We start from the raw sequence: 24,021 nt of genomic DNA, 5'->3' as shown, positions 1-24,021 counted from the left end.
CAAGATGAATGAGACGCTTAAAGAACATTATTCTCACTAATCTCTATGTTTTACCAAAACAATGAGTGGTTTTGACAGAAATTTACATTTTGGTTCAGGCAGCTGTCAAATGAAACTTGAGGCCGTTAGCTCTCTTGGATATGAGACCCTCTCTGGTACTTTTTTCTTTTTTTTTTTGCTTTCCTCATTTGGTGTCCATGGTTTTACGACTGCAGTGCTTCAGCCACTGAATTGGTAATTTTACTCCAATCCCCACCACCACCCTGCCCCCAAAGGCTCATCCTGCAGTCCTAACACCCCCTTCCCCGTCCTTACATGCAGGCCCTGCAGTTGGTCAAATTGCCTAAACCCTGAGCGATTGTAATTTCTGAAGAGGCTGCTGAGTGGTACTTTGATGGAGGGGTGGAAGGAGGAGGGGAGAGTAGGATTGAAAAAAAAAGAAAAGGCAGTAATGGCAATGGCATTGGGCATGCAGGAGCTAGAAGCTAGGTGGGAGCAGGGAGGGGTGTGGAAGATGAATGCACGGGGAGGCGGTGTTAAGTGCTCTCGCGGAGGAGTCGAGCCCTCCCTCTCGCTGGTCGCAGCCTCGCTCTCTGCGGTCGGAACCCCTTTGAAGCAATTACCCTTTCACCTGGACAAGCTCATCACAGAATCACTCCAGTCACCCAGCACACCACCACCACCACCACCCCTACTCCAGTGATGCCAGATTCCAACCGAGACCGCTACATGCTAGAGGAAGGTGGAGATAGTAAGAAAAAAAGCTGTCGATGCACAGGCTCATGTGCGACACCCTTCAGTTTGCTTTACCCGCGCTGACTTGTCTGATTATCCATTGCTTTATGGATTGCATCCAATAATGCAATGGCTCAGATGTGATTGCTGAGTTTAAGTAATATTTTCAACAGATTCTAACTGGCTTTGCTGACAAGAATCATGATCAACTTGACCTCACTAAGGGCCCCTTTAGGGCCCCGCATTGATCGCTTTGCAGTCAAACAGTGGCCACAGATCTGCAGTGTTTTCCTATATGATAGGTGTCACCATTCAGACAAAACCACCACAACAGCTCTGGTACAGAACGGGAAAAACTATATTTTCAAACTATTCTAATATTTGCTTCTGTAGTGATATATGATTAAAACGGAAAGAACTGAGTCAAATGGAGCATCACCCAGATTAGAAAAGTGCAGGACCAGGCCACATGAGAGCCAAAATAGATGTGATGTCGCTTTTGTTTTGGGCCTGTTATATTTGTATTTCCTGAAAAGTTGGCTGAGCTAAGTGGTAATTGCAGGGCACATAAAAGACACACAGCAATCATCTCTGCGAGTCCGTCTTCAGGTCAGTACGTTTAGACTGCCCAACTAACTAGCCCACTGCACAGGAGCTGTACATTTCTCAGCAGTTTTCTATTCTGAGTTAAGAGACAGTTTCTGTGGCTCTGTGATGTTTAAATGGGCTTTTAACAAGAAAGTAATTGTAATTGTAGAAAACTAAACTGACAACGCTCTCCAAGGGCTTCACTGCTGAAAGCTATTTCTTTGTTCTGCGATAATTGCGACTATTTGTGGTTAAAGCTTAATTGGAACCATGACTCATCTAAGTAAAATTCAATTTAAAATATTTTAAATTTAATTCAAGCTTAACTTATGCTGTAGCCGGGTGTACGCTTTCCAAGGAATTTTACTCCACATTGCAAAGATCCAGAACAGTTGTTACTGGTAGCTGTATGCCATGTAAACACAGTTATACTGGTTAGCACAAGTGTAATGCATCTCTGAAACACAATGCAATAGGTTGTAATTATAGCTAACCAATGCAATATCCAGTATTCTGCCATTGCAGACATACAATATGCAGTTTGCTCATTTTAGCACTGACAGTCCTTGTTTGGACACAGCTGTTCCAAGACTTCTCATTTTCCGGCATTTCAGTAAAAGCAAATATTGTTCAACATTTATTTGTTCCAAGTCCAAGAGAATCCACTATGCAACCACAGCAGCACACAAATATAAATGCAAACTACAGCTAAAGATTCGCCGTTTAAGATTAAATTTTTTGAGTGTGTTTACTCTCAATGTCTGTGTTACGTAGCTTTGTTTTTAAAAAAAAACATGAGAAAATTGTTAGGGTTCAAGGGATTGTGAAACTGTTGGAGTGCAGCAACAAAATGTCACACGAATACGTCCACACAGGAAGTGAACAGTCCTACGTGCTTACGGAGAAATAAACAAACTACAACAATCACAGGTGCAAACTAGCAATTCAGCTGAAACAAGATTTTTAATGCCCTTTTGGTGTCTTCTTCTTCTTCTTTTTCTTTTTTCTTTAAAACCCTCAAAACAGTAATGTATACTTTGCAGGTATTTGGTGACATAAGCCTATGCAGGTGCTTCTGTGTTTGTGTCCACCCCTCGTATATGCATGCTCTGCCCTCGACTAACCCCGCTGCATGCATTTCAGTAGCCACAGGAGTGAACAGGCTTTGCTGGAAGCCCTTGTTGTTCATAAGAAGCATAAAACTGAAGGTGTTGAATATTGGCTGAATCAATTAACAGCGGGTTCTTCCTCACAAACAGACTAAAGGTGTCTTTTTAAGAAAAAACTCCAACATTTTACGCTTTTGAGATTTGACTCAAAGCACGTGTTATCCTTTTTCAAAAAAAATATATATCCAGTGAAGGATAAACGTGAAAAGCAGGGCAACTCCTATTTTCCATTTGGAAAGTGTGAGCAGATACAGTATATGTATGCACACACACACACACACACACACACACACACACACACACACACACACATATATATATATATATATATATATATATATATATACATATATATATATACATATATATATATATATATATATATGTATATATATATATATATATATATATATATATATATATATATATATATATATATATATATATATATATATATATATAAAATCTATATATATATATATATGTATATGTATGTGTGTGTGTGTGTGTGTGTGTGTGTGTGTGTATGTATGCACAACAGGGTGTGTGCATGACTTTGTGGCTGCCTGTCTACAATTTGGGCTCACACATCGTCCTGTCAGGGGTCTGTGCAGCTAATCTTTATGCACTCTGTGACCTCCTCGCTGCAAACCCTGCTAAATATATTATTCCCCTGGGCCTTTCATTGCTGCTTGGTGTCAGAAATCAATATGTATGAGGCGCGTAGATGGGAATTTCTAATAGATCTCTGCGGCCCTGCGCTGCTCTTCAATATCTGCCTTGGACTATTAGTGCCGGCTCAGTGGCGGTGAAATAACCGAGATAATCTTTTAAGGTACCTTTCTTAAGGTGGAACGGCAACTCCCGCTCTGCATCCTCCTTCCTACACTTGAATGCTGAAGATGGATTTAATGTTTAGGGGATTTATTTATTAATTAATTTTTTCAGAGGTCACACACATGCTGGCGGAGATTTGAACTTTCTTTTTCTTGTTGTTTTTTTTTTTTTTTTTTAACAATAGCTGTTATTTTATGATAATTGTCGTAAAATATCAACGTGCGCTTGATGATTTCTGCTTTCACATTATATATAAAACTACACGACAAACAGAAATGATCTCTACAACTGGCCGCACACTCTTTCTTGCATAAATATCTGTGTATAGATTTTTTTTCTCCCTTCCATCCATTCGAATGCTGATGTAGAGAATCATTTTTGTTAGTACATGTGCGCCTGTGCGTGTCTATGTGTGTGTGTGCACGTGTGTTTAGGCGCAAGGGTGTCTGGAGGGATGTGCCACAGTGCTAATTGCCCATATTCCTAATGTGGGGATGATTTGCTGCAGCACTTAGCGGCAGAGGCGCATGAACCTGACTCTAGTTTCTGTCTCTCTTCCCTCTACCACCTACAGTGCTTCCCACCCCCACCGCCACCCCGACCTCCATCTCCCTGCTTCTCTCTCTCTCCACTACATTGAGGAGGAGAAGAAGAGACATCCGGCATCGGCAGGCAGTTATGGGATTGGTGGGAGAGGCGGGGGAGGGTGGTGGTGGTGGTTGGCTCAGACAGCGTGTGGTCTCGAGGGAGGGAGAGAGGCTGAAATTATTCTACGGTCACAGGCTCTCCCCCTCCCCCCCACAATCTCCTGCCGAGGTCCCCGGTGTATAATCCTTGGCGCTCGCCTGCCTCGTATATCTGCCGTCCCTGAGACAAAGGTTATATTTCTCTCCTCCAGGACCACTGGCCGGTGACCAAAGAGCACATACCTGCTCTGTTATCAGCACATCATCAGCCCCCGTAGTGAGGAATTAATCACGCCGATGAGATTAATTTTTCAAATATTTATCATGTATATTTGTTCAATTAATCCAGGGACGAATGACGACACAGCCATAGATTTTTAAAGGCTGCAGCCCGCTGTTAACATCATTTGTGCTTTTCTGTGTTCTCAGGGTGCTGGCTTTCTTTTGTTGGTGTGTTGGTGCAGACATGCATGTTGTTTCAGTGGTTTACCAACACAAGCCCACCACCCTGGATGTGAGCACCCATAAAATTAGAATGATTACTGGTCTAACCTCAGTCATTACCTAATCCCGTTGAAGCCACATGATACCGACCGGTTTTATTAAACTCTCTTTTTTTAATGAGTCAGGTTATTGAAATGCAGGAGCACTTAAAATGCAGTGAATGGTTCAAATTAAGAGGACAAATACAATGAAGGAATGAGACATATGAAGAAAGATAGACAAAAGAGATTGGGGTGGGGTAGGGATGCAGAATAAAATGATGAAAATACAAAAAATAACAACAACAACAACAACAACAAAATCTCCCCTTGCTTACGTAAAGAAGCCTCTGATGGGCCATGATCAAGTTTGGGAGATCCAGACACACAATGTGGTCATGACGTCTCTCTTTCACAAAGCCCCCCCCCCCCTCCCTCACGCTACTTATCTCTATAATTACCTCCCTCAGGTACTGGTACGCAGGGCTACACCGCGCGCACGCTGCCATCGGGGGCACTGCGCCAGGAAGAGCAGACGGCAGCCATTCAGAGGGCAGTGAGGAGAAAAGAGGTGGAGGACTGATGATGTGTGCTGGTGTGTGGTTGTGTGTGGGTGGTGGGGCCGGTAGATTTGTGGTGGTGTAGGAAAACATCAGGGGGAATTGGCTTCTATAAGACAGGCGTCGTGGCAGGCGTACGGTTTCCTAATTACGCAAGGTCTTCCACCGCCATTAGGAGCTGTCAGCAACACGAGGGAACGCAACTAGCTGCTAAAGAACAACAGTCCACTGCAATCCACCCCGTGTGTGTGTGTGTGTGTGTGTGTGTGTGCCCGTGCAAGGTTTTACATAGGGATTATGGGATTTGACCTGAATTGACTTTTTTCATTGCGTCCTATGTGCAGTGTTGCTGGACCTAGACATTATCACGAGGAATGACACCTTTCATAAATGTGTAGACAGCAGATGCAAAGATGTACATGCTAGTTTAGGTTTATACTAATACTAATACCATACCACAAATTACTATACCAGTAATTTGTTTAACACTTAATAATACAACCAGTGACTAAAGGGGGTAATGAATTAAATTTAATTTTAAATACTTCACTTACAAATATTTAAAGGTAGGTACACTAAAATAAGGGGTTAACAACTCTAGATTTGACAGGAAACAAAGAAATAATTAAACTTTAAGTAAATTTAATGAAATAACAATTTCAATTTGGTGCAATTTCCAGGTAATTTTGTATAAAAACAAACAATATTTCCCCATCTTACATCATAAACACGCTGTACTTCTCCAGGCGCTCCAGGAGTGGATTAATCTAGCCTTTTTACATATTTAATATTCATTATGTTGATGTGCATGACGGATGTTCGATTATTCAATTGTCCTTTTATTTTACCAGTATAAATGTGATAGGGACTGTTCTCCCTTACTAACTTGCAAGAAAAAATAAATATCCTAAAAATTTGCAGACCTAGGTGACCTTTTAATGATGGAGCCAAGTCTAACTTTCTTTCTTTCACGATCTCTGTACAAATAGAAAATTTAAAAGGAGTGCACAGCAGAGCAGTTCCTGTAAAATACCTGGAAGTTAGCTAAGGATAAGCCACTACCTAATACCATCTGCACCCTGAAAAGTACAGCTTACTTACACAGTAAGAGATATTGTTCTTCTGCAAAATTTTCAACAGATTATGCAGTACCAAAAAAACATACTTGGAGTATAATTTTCCTTTCCTGTAAATACCCAGAATTTATTTTACACTACTTTTACACAACTAAAATATACTTACAGTGTGATTAGTACAGGAAGTTTTCTAGTGTGCTACCTTTAAGTATTTGTAGGTAAATAAAATTACTTAATTACAGGAGAATTATGCCCTAAATCACTGGATGTATTATAAATTACTACCAGTGATTCATATCTAGTCCTGAAACAACTGTACAACAACTTCCTCATAGAAGAAATAAGTTTTCTGCATTTATATATCATTAGATTGTGAATTTGTGTGGATAATAAAATATGTTTAATCAAACAAATTGTGAGCTTAAGGCAATACCACAAAACTGTACTATTACCGTAAATACGCTCACACTTGGTTTAGACATTACACCCTAGTCTGCTCGGGTCAGTGTCCGTGCCACGTCTGTCTGGTTGGGGAGGGGTTGCTGGAGGTTCCTGTTTGTTGCTAGTGAAATTGGTTGCAAGGAGGGTGGTGCACAAAAACCCCAAAAAACTGCTTTGATTGCTCGTCTGACAGATTGTCTGGGTCATCTGCAGTTTGTGTGGAAGAAGCTGATTTGTCTGCAAACACTTGTCATTTACTCTCTGAGCTGTAGTGAAATTTTAAAAAGTGTAGCACAAACTGGAAACAGAAAATATTTGCATTCAAAATAAAAGTTGTGATTACTGCAAATGACCTGTTCCAAAAGGCACGACTTTAACCTTTTAAGAACTCTTTCATGGCATGCATTTTTAATTTCTCTTAAAAATGATATTTGGACATATTGGGACCCAATGAATGTAAAAACAAAGAATTACCTGATTTTTGTTTCCAAGAAAAATGAGAGCCACATATCCGGATATTTGTTTAAAATTTCAATAGAACAGTGGCAGTATGATGTCCTCGTAAGTGGCTATCAGGCCCTTATAGAGCAAAATTGAGTATTTTGGTCACAAAAATGTGATGTCCACATATGTGGATGCCAGGTCCTAGGAGGTTAACTTTGAAGACAATCAGTTTATGTTTCAGGTTTGCATTTCACTTTTTGCAGTTCCACTTACAGTTTCTCTAGCAACTGGTTTCTACCAGGAGGTCACTGACCAATCTCCAAGCCTGTCTGTGGCTTTAGGAATTGGCAAATAAGACTTGCCAAATAATCAGGGACAAATTTTCCTCCACAGCCACTTGTTGCTAGATGGTTGCTGACAGTTCTCTAGAGTTAGGCCTTAGCCAGCCTTCTGTGTGTACATAAATCACATGTGTGGCTCTTCCCAGTTGCTAGATTATAATCTCTCTTTGCTGTCCTACTTCCAGATCCAGTCCCTTTACCATGTAGCACCCTCCCTGACCCTGAATCTCCATGTTATAAATGCAGATCGAACACCGGGGCCCACCGCTCTCCAGGCGTGCCTAATATTTCACCTGCCATAGTATCAACATAATCTTATTGCCTCCCTGCTTCAGTTCCTGTGCTGTGCCTGGCCTTGGACTCGTATTCTCAAGAGTCAGTTCCTCGCATGTCCACTGCTCCAGAGTCTGTGCAAATATCCACTAGGAACAGGTAAAGCCTTTAGTTTCAGCCATTCCTGGTGACTTCCATCATGTTAATGAGGCTCTGGTTTGAATCTCTTACATTTGGCAAGCCTATTGAAAAACCTACCTGACTGCCTTCTTGCCTATGTGGCTGATGTTTGCCTGTAATTCAGCCCTTACGTTGTCACCCTGAGATCTTCTGTGTCCCAGTACTTAAGGTGTTGGACTGTCTCTCAGTGCCTGCTCTAGGTTTCTTTTTTGCTTTGTTCGTATTTTTTTTTTTTTTTTTGAAATCTGTTTTTCTCCCTTTTTTTAATGTGTGACCTTTTGGGCTGTTTTTTTACCCTTTGACTGCCATTACTGTCATTTGCTTGCATAGTTTGCATTCACTGACCACTGTGTATGACCGCTTCCTGGGAATAAAATCTTGCATTGTTGTGGACCTTTATGTTGGTCTCCTGTGTCTTTTATTTGGACTCATACAAAGATGGCAATAAACTCAAGTGATGCAACAACATATCGACAGCCTGTAGTGAAGCAGTAAATTAACAAAATATGCTAGAACTGCTTTCACCTAACAGTTTAATGGTTTCCTGTATAAGATTTTTTTTTTTTATTAAGAATCTTTATCGACACATTACATTTGAGTAGTTTTTCATGGTCAAATTTTCAAACATACACTTTAGAAAAATAATTGCATGTGCCCATTGTCACAGACTGTTTTTATCAGCAGCTTTATCAGCTTATCTTTGATAAATTCCACCTCACAATAGGCGAGGGCAAGGACAGGTCACAAGTCATGCAAGGTGCTTTTGAGAAATTTATTAAAATGTGAAAAAAAATTCAATGGAAGTTCAAGAAAAATAAATGTTAAAATTCAATATTGAATAGAATAATATTGAATTCAATATTGAATAAAATTCAATAAAAGTCAATATGTTTAACTTATACAAATTAACATGCTAAAAATCTGCTAATGATCAGTATGTTCATTTGATTTATTCAACAAACATAGTATCTCGAAGGGCTGTTGCTACCTCTTCGGTCTTCTTTTAAGAGCTTGACCAAATCCAAAAATGGATATGAACAAGAATATTAACTGCAGGTTCAATTAAACTAAACTGTCTTTTTATGCTATATTTGATGTTATATGTATCTTTACAGCCCATGCACACTGAATAACTTAAGTGTTCAAGCAACTAAGGACCTGCCGACATTTGAGAGTATGACTCAATCAGGCTCTGTTTTGATCGCACTAGTGACCCTTGCCTTGTTTTTCCACTGTACAGGGTACTGCTCCAGACTATCATTTTGCCAGATAAAAAATAATTACATTGACAAAAGTACACAGGAAGTGTCCTTTGCCGTGGGAGGTGACATAATCACATGACTTCCAAACATTATTTGTCTTACGTCCAGCATTTAATCTTGTGTGTTATGCATTATGCGTTAATTAGCGTGTGGTCATGCCCCAGTGTTTTTGATGCAGTGCCAGCTGCTGGTTAGTTTTTTATTCCAAAGGCAAACATATTTGTCCTTTTTCATTTTTCCACGTTTGTTTGTCAACATTTGTTGGTCTTTATATTCCTACCATGATTACGGTTCCTTATATTGAGGTAATGATTTTTATTCTTTCACTAAAAAATTCAAAAACTGTAGCTGGTAATGCACAGAAGTACTCAACTGTACTGAACAGGCCAATCACAGTAGGTACTGTATGTCAAACTTATGGCACAGGATTAGAGGTGAAGTATAAATTCACAACTAGACTGCTTTTTGAAAAATAAATGTTAATTTGTTGTTTCAGTTTTGGTTGAAGAAAAGAACATAAGAACTTTGCTAGAAGGTAAAGATAACCTATCTGCATCCACACCATTTAACATGTTCCTCAGTGACACACGTCTTGCATCACAGACAACATCAGAAGGACTCTTACTCTTACACCATCTAGCTTAGAAGACTGTCTTGCATGCTGAAAGAAGGAATAAAGCGATACCCAATGACGAATTGTGAATGAGACAGGTTGATGTGTTTATAACGTAACTACTGGTCCAAGATACACCTCACAACCTTTGTTGACCATCCGCCATCAGATACACAGCTAAAGCAAAGAAAATCATTTGAAGTAGAAGAGTGAGAATATCTACAGTATATGTTAATGCTTTGGGTTTATGTATGCTAATAGCTTTAAATACACCTGAACAGCCAGGCGGTATTTCCCCCCCTTTAACTCCTCTTGAAGCGCTAAACAAGCCACGCTGGACGCAGACAGCTCTCTGTGGATCTACACCATAGTATGGCAGCAGGTATCAGACACTCGCCCTACATCACACTGTGTTGTCTACCAGCTCATCACAGCTGCTGTGGTGAAAGCACACCACATCGGTGCACACACAGACACACATACTCATGCACACCTCTGTCTCTCTGCCCGTCCCTTGTGCCTTCCCCTTTAAAGAGACACACGGGTGGCTGCACTCCACTTGACATGTGGGCCTGTATTCTCACCTTAGAGACGGAGGATGGGCATGGTTGCACGCTTTGATGGCTTAATTATCGCTGTGGAAACAGGAGTGGTTAGAGGAAGGAGCAGAGAGAGGGAGAGAGGGTTATGTGCAAGTATTAGCAGCAGTAATAAGCCTGTAAGGATCGTTAGTGTGAGGGTAAAATGGGACAGTGGTCCCATAAGACATCTCAAATAAATGCTCAGGATGAGGGTAATTTTGATGCTTATTTAGGCTCACTAAATAAGAATATATGTGTTTTGTATTTTGTACGGCTTTTGCTACATTTTATTACTAATCCACACTGAAAAAATATATACGTTCTTCATAAAACTTCAGCAAAAAAACTGAAATATGCAGTCACATCATTAACATAACTGAGTTACACTGTTGGCACTCTTTATATCTTTTTACATCAATACCTATTTTCGGAAAATTAGAAAACATTATTACAAAGTGCTATCATAATCTTAGTTCTGTTGGTGGCTGTGCTAAACTGTGACTCACTATTTACTGGGCATAGACCACACGCAGTTTCAAAGGATATGAACATTCGTTAAATGATGAGCTAATTTACAGTTCAGATCAGTGCTCCAGCAAAGATCCAAAATTCAGTATCCCCACATGAAGGCACAGACCAGCTCAGAAAATTGATACCAAAGATGATTCCCCCCCCCCCCCCCCCCCCCCCGATACGAGCTTTTAAATTATTGTGTGCATTTATTAGACCTTTTTTAAAATATTAGAATCACAATTTGCTTTCAGGGTCAAACCCCAAGATACTTTCTGTCATATGACTTTTGAATATGTTCTGCATTTAAATAAAAAGAGCCTAAGTTGTAAGCACAAGAATGATGATCAAATATCAAATGTGTGTTTTAACCACTTTTAAATAGTAAATGGACTGGTCCTTTTCTACTCTACCTGAGCACTCAAAGTGTTTTATAAAACTTGCCTCATTTACCCATTCACACAAGTCCTTTTTTTGTATGCATAGAGGCTTTCTATCTAACATTCACACATTCCCATACTCCAATAGACAGATCACAGAGCAACAAACTGGAGCAGCCAGGGATCAAATCACCGAACTGCTTTACCTCCTGAGGTACAGCCACCCCGTGCGAGTTCATTGCACATGGTTGAGGTAATTTTGGTCACAATGTGGTCTCCACTCCACCACAGTTTTCCTTAGTATGATTGTAGTGTGACAAGTGTGCATAAATGCATACATGCATAAAAGGGCATCAGATGAGCCAACAGATGATATGGGCTGACACTGAGGTAGGCCAATCTGCTGGGATTACTGCTGAATTTGACTTGCCTGAATTGATGCTATGCTTTCCTCCTTTCTATCATTAAGAGCAATCTGATTAATTTCTAATAGATAATATATATTTTGTAGACATTCAAAAAACACCAAAATCAGTTCAAATTGATTACTATAATCTCTCTTAAGGCCAAAAATGTGTCAGTACAGCATGAAAAAATTATCGTGATATAAACACATCAGAAAGCATGGCGTCACCCTGGCAGAATGACTGAGAAGTGGACCATTTATCTGGGGAAAAAGGAGCCGTGTGCTTCAAGCCCATCTGTCTTCGGTTGGGGGTTGTGGGCTTGTGGGGTCGAGCTCAGTTTAATTGAAGATTATCTGCTTAATTACTCAAGCACAGCCAGCGTTAAACAGCCATGGATTAAGAAAACGTCAGTGAGGCAGACCTTTAGGGTCTGGTGCTGCGCTCAATTAGCAAGAGGGCCCAGATATGGCTCTCCCCACCTCACCCATCACTGCACTGGAACTGAAGCTGCATGCTAAGAGACAGGTCATTAAGATAATAAACACACAACTGTAAAAAGCACACAGAGTCAAAGTGTGGATGCCACCTCTGGACTGTGCACTGTCCACGCATCAGTAAGTCTAACTTCTTTAACTCACGCACACCAGTAAAATTATTTTTATTCTGCCTCAAAAATATTTCATTTCTTAGAGATTTAGATCCAGCCTAGTAAGCAGTGTGTCCATAAGCAGGGACAAGAGTTGCACCTTTTTCATAGTCCGCGGTGATAGGACCTCCAGTGCATCAGCTGACTTGGACATCAAATGATCCAGAAAGATGCATTAAATGCTTAGAGTCAGAATGTCACCTTTGCGTTGGTTCACGATGATCTCGGGGATCGACAGCTGTGCTTGGGCCATTATGGAGGGTGAATAGTGCTACCTTAACAAAGGCACGTTTCCTCTCTCTTGTACACACATTTTATCAGTATGTGACTCTGCGTAAAAGTTTATGATTATATTTGCTTTATGGCCTGTTTGGGGTCAGACATGCCCGGGCAGAGTTTGTGTGAGTGCACCCTCCTTTATTTAACCCTAACCACACAGTAAACACGATTTCTTTCTGTAAACGTACCATAGCTGTCGTGCACACACAGTGCAGAAACGAAGAATTTTAAACAGTCTTTACATGCGACACATTGCAGGATTTTGGATTCTGTTTGGCATCGACTCTGGTGCTTTAATGGGAATAACAGCGGATAAATAGGTATCGTTTCAAAAGTAGAACAGCAGGCAGAGCCATTAGCTATCACGCTCCTCTCCTGTGAAACCAGACAGACAAATTCTCTGCTTTTATGATTAGGCTTAAAACTAATTTTTGATAAAATCTCTTGCTGAGGTTGGGTCAGGTAAGCCTGAATCATCCCTTAGCTACACTATATTGCCAAAAGTATTTGCTCATCCGCTGTCACACTCGTATTAACTTGAGTGACAACCCATTGTTAATCTATAGGGTTTAATGAGATGCCCGGACACCCTTTACAACTATAACAGTTTAAACTCTTTTGGGGAGACTTGCGACAAGGTTTAGGAGTGTGTTTCTGGGAATTAGTGACCATTCTTCCAGAAGTGCATTTGTGAGGTCAGACTCTGATGTTGAACGAGAAAGCCTCCTCTCTCACATAGTTCATGTTGTGTCCTTGTTTCTCGATACTCTCCCTTTTTGCCCTCTCTTTCACCCTCCAACCAGTTTCGGCAGATGGCTGTCCTTCCTGCTAAAAGGGAGTTCTTCCTTCCCGCTGTTGCAAAATGCTCAAATATAGGATATCTCCTAATTGTTGTCAAATGTTGTTGGGTCTTTACCTTACAACATACAGTAAAGTGAGTGACTTGCAGTTATATAAATAAAGGTTAACTCAAACATATCATATTAAAATGAGATGGTTTATTGCAGTTACATAGAATCAACTTCTTCCCCTGTTAATTATCATCTGTGTTGGAGTCTGTCTATCTGGTGCTGTTTAAGCTGGAAAAAACAAAACTGATACCAAGAGAAAAGCCTCTTGAGTGAGGTTCTGTTTGGACTGGATTTTTTTTTTTTAAATACTTGCAAACGTCAGTGTAGTTTTGAGTCAGATATTGGCTCTTCTGTTTTTTTTAGATTCTAGTTTTACCTTGGCCACCCTTTTGCATCATGCACTTCGTCTTCCCCTCGCATGCTGTAGACATAGAATTGTGATTTTGATGAAGGTAGATGTCAGGAACTGACTGCCCTCCTCTGTGCTGGCCTTTCGGTAGATGATTTTCTCACACAAGGCACAAGACATCTTGAAGTTTCAAAGTTTCTGCTTTCCCTGAAAAAAAAACCCATTCCCTCATCTTTGCCCTCTGCCACTCAGGTTTATCTGGCTACAATGCTGTGTTGCTGTGTACATCCCCCTCTTTAACCTGCATGCTGACAGGGTCTTTTGTCTGCCTGACTCCTCCTGCACTGCCTTGAAGTAGGGGGTCATGTGACATCTGCTCACCTCCCCCTCCCTTGTGGCCTCGCCCTTCATCTCTGCCACCTCTCCATCATCCTTCACTCACCTTCTTAATCCTTTCATCCTTCCTACTCCTCATTTTGCACCCCTCTCATATCGGAGATGTTTGACATAGATTCAGGAATGGCGACTGCCCGTGGCAGAATCTCACACAGATGGTAGGGGTCCTAAGGCAAACAAAGCTATATTTGGCCTCCAAAAATGATGCCAAACGAGAGCAGCCACTCGACACAAAGGTCTTCGGAGCAGCTTGTTTTATTAAAGTTGTCAAGTCTTTTAAATGCCATTTCATTTACATGTTTTAATTATGCGCTTTACAACATTCATTAGGGCGAACATAAAAGATAAATAAGCACATAAACAAGTTTGCTTCTTGCAATATTCATCTGTCCAGACGGTGTCCACGGTGACCAGCACAAAGCCAGAGCTAAGGCAGTGACATTTAGAGGTGGATTGTATGAGTCATCCCCTTCAACTTAATTAGCAGCCTCACCTACACAACAGCCTGTTCTCACTTACTTTCCCAAAAGTGCTCCTTAACACTGGCTCTAATAGGTTTCAGAAAAAAATTACTTAGAAAATACAGTTATTGGATTACTTTCAAGCAACAAGTAGTGCATATTGTTTTGCATTTTTATTACAAAACTCCAGTGACTTACATTCACAGGTAGCAAAGCAAGGAAAGAAAAAAAGAGTACTGTGACTTATGCTGGTTGCAAACTTGTTTTATTTGCATGCTGTGTGGTCTTAGCTTAGTCACAGGTACACCCACATTCAGGTGTCAAGGTAGTGTAAATTACAGTGAAGATTCACTGGAAGCGCGTGTCATCACCGAAGCTAAGTGCTAGCCTTGGTGTATTCATTAAATCCACTGAAATTGCAGGTTTGCTTGCTTGTGAAGTCACGACGTCTTCTAGGTTTACACGCGTTAAATACAAAAGATTTGAAGGAGGGTGGGAAGGATTTGGAGTGTCACCTTGGGATTGGCCCAGTACTGACAGTAAAGCTGCTTGTGCTGTTAGCAATGGTATAGTAATTATGTTTCAGTGAATATTGTACATTTATAAATTTTTCAAATAAGTATGTTTCCAAATAATTTTACTGAGCAGCGATGACAAGAACATACAAAAGGCTAATAGTTCTACCTATAGGGTGTAAAAAAGTGGGTTAGTGCAATTTTTTTCTTTGTTGGTGCATTTAATAGAACCAAAGATTGTATCATAACAATAGAAACTTTAAGATAATGAGATTTGGATAATTCTTTTATAATAATTAAAGTCATTATCTTGTTTTTATGTATGCAGCAAAATAAAATCAGGCCTACACCTCTGTGCAAATAAGACGTTAGATTTCTATACATCAGAGATCTTCAGACAATGATTTCTGTTGCTCGATATTTACAACAATGGTGCTCACCAAACTATTTTTTACGTGTGTGGTTCAATTTGACAGATCAAAAGAAATTCAAAGTTATTCTTTCTCAAACAATCAAAGAGAATATGCACTTTGGTCACTTTATTAGGTACATCTTGCTAGTATTGCATTGGATCCCCCTGTTGCTTTCAGAACTGTGGTAATTCTTCATGGCACAGATTTGACAAGGAGCTGGAAACTTTCCTCAGAGGTTTTGGTCCATGTTGACATGACAGCATCACACAGTTGCTGCAGATTCGTTGGCTGCACATCCAGGATGTGAATGGGAATTCTGTTCAGACAGCCATCTTGGATAAACCTTAAATTAACTGCTGCTTTTCACATACTCACTCATTTTGCCACGCTCCAAAGTAATCTTTGTGAAGAATCTTGTGTCTTCTGTTGTTTAATTGTATAAGTATCATACCATAAATCATAAATCTTTTGAATTAAATAGGTAAACAGTTCCAACAATGATTTGACCATGTTAAATTTTATTGTCTGAGGGCATTAAAAGACCAGGTGATAAAGTAGTAGCTTTATCCAGGGGTTAAACAATCTGTAATGAACTCCGACACCTCCAGGTAATGAGCATTCAAATCTGATACGCAGATTAATGCATATTTCTGTGGAATTGGTTAATTTCTTTGTGTGCTGCATCCTGCCACTGCTTCCAGTGAGGACACAGAGACACATGCTCAGTAATGAGAGAATAATGACATCCCACACCTCCAACACCATCCTTTTTCCTTCATAATCCTGTGACCTGTTCATGGTGCAGGTGTAAAAAAAAAAAAAATTCAGCATCTAGCTAACACTGCAGATGAGCAGCAACCATAAACAGAGTAGCTTTTTTGAAAGTGGCAGGTAATTTCAAATGCAACTTTTCAAACAGCTCATCAAATATCACCAAGCACACAAACAGTCACTGTTCAGTTTGTCAGACAACGTGTCTGCGACCTACGACATGTGACGCTCTCATAGACGGAGGAAGATGGAAGGAAAACAGGGCAGAAGTGAAAGAGAAGAGATTGTTTTCAAAGGTAAACTTATTAGCTCAAGTGACATTGTATAAACTGGAAATTTAAATCTTACATGCAACGTCTTCATTAGTTTTACAGCTTTTTAATCAGCTCTGCTGAATTGTATTTTGCCAAGCGTCTGAAGTACTTTGACTTTGTGTTGTTGCACAAAAGGTTGCATGAAAATATTAGATAGCTTAGTGCAGGCTAAAGCAGTTTAGTTAGTAGTAATGTGGTGAAGTTTACAGTAATGATGTATGCTGGATTGATACAGAGCAGGCTGTTTGTGCTTAGTGTTAGGTAAAATCAAGGTTATAATATATAAATATATTATGTATACATCATCAGTTACTATATTTAAGATATTTTAGGTGATGCTGCTGATCAGATCCACCTTCTGGATGTGATTCTATCCCCCGTGCTACACCATCACAACCACTTCCCAGATCCCACTTTTAACCCCTGCTTTTGCCAATGCAGATTTTTCTCACAGTCTGTGTGCAAAATGGTTAAGGGGGGAATATAGGAGAGCAACAGAAGGGAAAAAATGTAAAAGCCTCATAGATCGGATTAAGAAAAAACCTCACAAACTTAATTTTTTGCATAAGGAGCAGGATGGGTGTGGCAGCTTAATCTAACCTCTGGGGCTAAAGTGCTGATATACCCCTTCACTGCGCGACACTCAGGGAGGATTTATTTAAGTTATAATCTTTAAAAAATGTAAGTGAACACAAGTAAACTCCAAGACTGTTCACACAAAACATTTTTACAGACAAAAATAATCAAATCAATCAAACAAAAAAATAATAATATTAAACAAGGCCAATAAATCAAACGCACAAATGTCTCACATGATAAGCAGGCTGTTACAGACGAATCTTATAGCCTCCTGACAGGCAGCACATCTCTCAATAATTATGCATCATATTTGTGTAACCATTAATATGAGCGCTTACCCAATGGGGCGATAATTGCAGTTGCAGCATAGAGTGTAAGTCGCAGCATTCACTCGTTACACAATCTTCTCACAACAGACATTTTCACTTGTCATAAAGCACAGGTGTTACTAATAACATTAACAATAGCTCTGTTCTATTACAAATAATCCGTGACAGCGAGCCAGCATGAACAACGCTAAAACCTTGAAACTGCAGCACCTAGTCTGATATCATCAATTTTATAATTTACACCTGTCTTTTGTGCCTCTTACATGAAAAGGCCCATTCAGTTTCACTTACAACTCTTTGTGGATGTGCTCTGTGTGGTTCGTGGGATTGCTGGCAGGCAACACTGGACGAACAATGAGTGGCTGCAGAAACGCAGTGAAAATGAACAGTTTTGGATTAATGATAAAAGTTAGAGAGTGGATTTAGGCAAAAGAGCTCCAACTTTCAGATTACAAATTAATATGAACGTGGTTAAGTGAAGACAACATGGGTTGTTTGCAGTCACATGCTTTTGCTCACACAATTTCTGTTACTGACTTTTCATTCAGTGCATTTAAAGATGGTCTTTCCAGCCTGTGTACTACATTCCCAAATTACAGCACTGTTTCCCAGAGAGTTGGACATCATCAGACGCCTGCAACGCATTTGCAAAACTTGTGACAAGGGTGGATAAACATGTAGTGTTCTGTAATGCTGAAAACAGCTCAGAATTTTAAAATTCTGAATTTTACATCCCAAAAAACGTATTGTTTATTAGTGAAATGTTAAACAGCTTAGATATAGTAAATAACCAAATAATTGGTCTCCTTGGGAAATGTTTAAAAAAAAAACATTTTCATATATTTCGTATCATATATTTAGTTATTGTAAGATGTATATTAGGCTTCAAATGATCTGAAATCATTGCAACCTGTTGTTATTTATGCTTTAAAGCATTCAAACTTCATCAGCAAACCGGTTTCCTGATCGAAAACATTTTGTCCTTTCCAACAATAGAAATCATACCAACAAAAATATAAACACTGTTTAATTGCTGATGCGGAAGGTGTTAATATAGTTGACAGACCTGCAAGCGCGTGTCCATGAACAGTGCACTCATTTCCACCATCCTTGTTTTCTCTGGTGTTATTTCTAGCTGTGAGCTGCAGAGGCCCCAAACTCCACAACACAGACACACACATTAAGGCTCCCAGTACAGGATAGAGGATTATTCTGTTATCCATGGTTGCTGCTGGGAGAGGGTGAGGGATAGAAGCAAGGAAGGAAAAAAAAACAGAGGGAGGGAGGGAGAAACAGAGGGAAGGGAAAAAGATCGGTGAAAGTGCAGTGGGAGGCAAGTGGGTGAAGATCTGGTTCAGCCTGAGTGCTTCACTCGTGCAGCCGGAAATGCTGAGGAGGTCAGTCACCATATCCCCCCCCCAACACACACACAGACCTACACACATACACAATCTGCACTCCTTCCACCTCTCCCTGTCATTCAAACCTCCTCTAACCTCTTTTCTCCTTTCCTCCCCTCTCCTCTTATCTTTTGCCGGTATTTCCCTTTCCTGTGCAGCCACGTGCCATTTTGACAAAACAGATTTATTGGTTACGTCATATTTCTTCCCTGTTTTAATCAAATGCTGTGGCGGCGGGCCTGACTCGTGCTCAGATTAATATCGCCATTGATCAGATTGGATGGAGGTGTCCTCACACCCGCTCCAAACACCCCCCCCCCCACCCCCCCCAACCCCCAAACACACCACACACACACACACTCCCTCACTCTTTCATTGCAGGGAATAGGGCTTTGCACTCTGAGAATTCCAGTAATGCGCCTTTCCGCCATGCAGCTGTGATTTGAAGCACACATGCGCAATTCATATTTATGTGCGTGTGTGTATGTGTTGGCTTTCACTGTATTTTGGCATGTGCAAAAGTGCCTGCAAGCTCGCCTGCGTGTCTCACCTCTTTGGTTTTATTCATGAACACTTCTTCTTCATGTTGTTTTTTTCCTGCTGCTCTTTTGAAATGTACTGCAAAAGGTCCTGCAAATGTGCCGCTGGGCCGGGGTCTCAACTTACAGAATTTACGGTCATTTGCAAAGTACCGCGGTGGTTGACAGAGATGCAGAGGGAGAGAGTGTGAAGCTGTGGAGGCTGTGGGAAGAGGAGAGCAGGTGCAGTGGCAAGCTGGTGACAATACTGCACGAGAAAGTCATTTTAACAACCACAACGTAGCGGCTGGGGCCAGTGGCAGCGATCAGCTCTGCTCCTTCCCCCGCCAGCCACCTCCTCCTCATGCACACACACACATAAACACACACCACCCAACCCTCTGCCCCTCCGCTGTCATCTCCCGGCCTGCCTGTCACGCAGCTGCACCACACCAATCCCCCACCTCATGTCGATCATGCATGACATGGAGGTCAGGAGCAACCAGCGGTGAGGCGAAGTGCCTCTGTGGACGCCTCCTTCCATCGGCCCCTGGGGTGCGACTGGCCCGGCGGTCTGCCGCGTGCTTTGGGAAATTACCACACATCTTTTGTTGCTAAGTGCACGGGTGAGTGATGAACAGAAGCGGCCTTTGGCAGGTGCTAACTGCAGAGGTGTAGAAGGAGGTTGGAGGGGTTTGTGTGGTGGTGGGTGGGGTGCAACAAGTAAATAAATAAATGCAAATTTTTAAAAAACAGGAAAAGGAAGGAGAGAGTGGTGGGAGGAAAGTGGTGGCTGCTGGTGAAAGGATAGAAAGAAGGAGGGGAGGATGGGGTGATGAGGAGGCTAGAGGGAGGAGGCACAGAAGCGTGGGGAGCCGCAGCCTTCTGATTAAGGGCGAACGACTGCCGGCTGAGGTGGTGGGGGCGGAGGAGGAGGAGGAGAAGGAAGAGAGGGAGGAGGGATACAGAGAACCAGAGTGAGGGAGAGTGAGAGGAAAAAGGGGAAAGAGAAAAAGGAGACAAGAGAGGAAGGGGGAGGGGGAGGGGGAGAAGGGACAATTTAACGAAGCTCAAAGGCTCTGCCATCTCTGAAAAACAGCAAGAAAGGAGACAGGCAGACGTTGAGGAGATCGGGACGAGCTCGTGGCTGGTGTTAACAGCCTGTTAGCTCTGCACTTGCTTCTCTCGCTCTTCTGCCTCTTTGTTTGTGATTGGGCGTTGAGTTAAATTTTGGCTGTAGGCTCTGAAAACAGAACTAGAACTTGTTGATCATCCACTTTACGCCCATCTTCAAGCACATTAAAAAGACAATAATTAAAGTCTTAATCGCCTTAAAGAAGTTTGAAAATATGTCAGTATGTCTTGGTGCAAAAATTTTCACCAAAAAGTGTCATTTCTCTTGCTTTTTAGGCCAAAATCTTCATCTGCTTTCACACAAATTTTTTTGCATTAAAATAATCTTTATAATAATAATAATAATGTTTACAAGCAGGTGCAAAAACCTTATTGTTTTCCTGGACTATGTCGTTTTTCTTGACGTAGAAGAAGGAAGAGCACAAACAAGCCCAAAGCTAAAGACAAAAGGAAACTCAGACCAGATCAGGATGTTCTGAGTAAATATATATATATGTATATATAGTGTAACAAATTCATGCTGAACTTAGAACAAGTGCCATTTAACATTATTGAGGAGAGGGTGCAAAACCCACGATCACTGGATGAGAGAGAGACAGAGAGGGAGAAAGAGAGCACCTGTGTCATTGTTATGCCTGTTGCCTGGTAACAACATTCTTCGCTGTGCGGCGAATGGAAGCCATGCATGAAGAAAGCTTCATCTGAGGGGAAAAAAAAAAGAATTCCATATTTCATGGAGGTTTTTGAAGATGGCCTTTCTGTTTGGGATCTATCGCTTCTGTGAGGATTTCAGCATAAACAGGTGTTGACAATGAAATTAGCTTAGAGTCACCCACAGCGTACCACAGCCTCAATATCTCAGTTGGCAGAGGCATTTCAAATGACTGGTTTTACCTGCTTGTGAAGATGCAGAGACACAAAAACGTGCATGCATTTTTACTGTGCTGAGGTGTAAATACATTCTTACAGTTTATTTTGACTCTGTGTCACATAGGGTCGCATATGCAACAGCACTGTTCTCTGTAGGAGCCTCTCAAAGTCAGTGGGGGCTCCTAAACGGCTGCATTTCAAAAGGATTCTGAGGTCCAGGATCCTTTGGAGTCTACCAAAGGCTGTGGGTTCATTCAAATATTTTTTTAGGATGTCTGTTTTTAATCTCCAGTGGCACGGTGGTGTGTTGGTTACCCTTGGGTCCTGGGTTTGAATCCACTGGCTGGCTGAGGTCTTTCTGCGTAAAGTTTGTATATTCTCTCCGAGTACTCCAGCTTCCTTTCACAATCCACTGACACACAACTTACACACAACTGGTGATCCTAAAACTGGCTCTAGCTGTGAGCGTGAATGTTTGTCTCTCTGTTGTAGGCCTGTGATAGATTGGCACATTTTGCCCTGTGATGGCTGGAATGGGCTCCAGCTACCGTGCATATAAATAGAGATACTTTATCTGCCTCAGGATGAAGTTCAGGATGTGACCAAACCTTATACACTTCCTATGTATGTACAACTATAAATGCCTGCCTGTTTTTTCTTGTTTCCGTGACCCACCTCCCTTCATCTATCTTTGTTACCCTCTGTCATTGGTCCTAAGGAGGATCTGCCCACTCTGGGGGCCATTTCTGATCCTCAGTGAGGCACAATGCCAGAGTCTTAGGCCTAGATTATTGCTTACCTTCCATCTGTCTTATCAGAAATTATGTTTGATGTTTTGTTGTCACCTTTAGATGGGGCAGAAGTTGGCTCTCTAAGCTCTTTAACACTGTGGAAAGGTTTATTCAAAAAATCATGAGCATTGTCCCTAACCCTAATCTCTCAACAGAAAGGTCACACAATTTTTAGTCTCTGACCAGACTCTTGCTGAAAAGTGAGATGTATGCAAACCTCCAAATCTACCACCTGATATAGATTTTGCACCTGTTTTAAGGTGAAACCTCTCCTATATAGTACATAATTTCAGAAATCCTTGTATTGATTCTTTAAGATAGTCGGTAAAAACAATTATGGTTATCATCTTCAAAGATACAAAATCCAACCGTCTTCACTATGATGCTTATATAAACATACTTTCCTCGATCTGATACTATCACAGGTACAAATTCTATCATTTCTGCTTTTGTCCAAACTAAAAGCACAATCCACTGTGTCTTTATTAGCAAGCTTGGTATGGTGCGACAACAATATTAATCATTTCCTGTAAATACTGTGACGACCCTTTTCACCCCTGCTTCCAGTCTGCCTGTCCAGCTCTTTTCTGCAGGTACTGCAGAGGAGGCATGGTCTGTCCACAGTCGCCAGCAGTGGCAACACCTGAGCCCAGTGTGCAGTGCTCTGTTAAAGTCCTTAAAGCTCAGTTGCTTGGTGGTTTGTTTCTTCAATTTAAATAAAATGTCTCTTAATTGCCAGTTGTTTGCGCATCTCCCTTGTCAGTACTGCTGTGTGTCAAATGTGTGTATATTCCTCAGAATAAAATCTGACTATAAAGACTGCATCAGCCTGTGGTGCGAGGCACGTCTTTCCAAAAAGTAAGATGCAAAACAACTTATCACATTTCACCTGTGTGACATTTCTTTTACAATATACATTTAACTCATTTTTTGTTTAGGACGGCTGCACATGAAGATTGAATTGGCGTGTTGCCTTTAGGCAATCATTTTGACAAAAGTAAAAATACTCTATATTGGCAAAAATATTCACTCACCCATACAAATCATTGAATTCAGGTGTTCCAATCACTTTAATGGCCACAGGTGTATAAAATCAAGCACCTAGGCATGCAGACTGGTTCTACAAACATCTGCGAAAGAACGGGTTGCTCTGAACTGGTGCTGTGATAGGATGCCACCTGTGCAATAAGCCCAATTGTGAAATTTCCTTGCTACTAAATATTCCACAGTGAGCTGTAAATGGTATTATAACAAAGTGGAAGTTATTGGAAACAACAGCCATGAAGTGTTAGGCCATGTAAAATCATAGATCGGGGTCAGCAGATGCTGAAGTGCATAGTGCGCAAAGGTCTTCAACTTTCTGCAGAGTCCATTGTTACAGACCTCCAAACTTAGTGTGGCCTTCAGATTAGCTCAAGAGGAGTGTGTACAGAGCTTTGCGGAATAGGTTTTCATGGGTGAGCAACACCAAGCACAATGCTATGGTGTAAAGAACGCCCCCACTGGACTCTAGAGCAATGGAGACATGTTCTCTGGCGTGACGACTCACGCTTCTCCATCTGGCAATCTGATTGGTGAGTCTGTGTTTGGTGGTTGCCATGAGAACCGCACTTATCTAACTACTGTGCCAAGTTTAAATATTGGTGGAGGGGAGACCAAGGTATGGGGTTGTTTTTCAGGATTTGGGCTCAGCCCCATATTTCCAGTGAAAGGAACTCTCACTGCTTCAGCATACCAAGACATCTTCAGCAGTTTCATATTTCCAACTTTGTGGGAATAGTTTTTGGCTCCTTCCTCATCTAACATGACTGTGCACCAGTGCATAAAGTAAGGTCCATAA

This window comes from Neolamprologus brichardi, chromosome 6 (genome assembly GCF_056152115.1).
Source record: "Neolamprologus brichardi isolate AB-2024 chromosome 6, ASM5615211v1, whole genome shotgun sequence".
NCBI lineage: Eukaryota > Metazoa > Chordata > Actinopteri > Cichliformes > Cichlidae > Neolamprologus > Neolamprologus brichardi.
The sequence above is the reverse complement of the archived record's forward strand: the minus strand, read 5'-3'. Positions refer to the sequence as shown.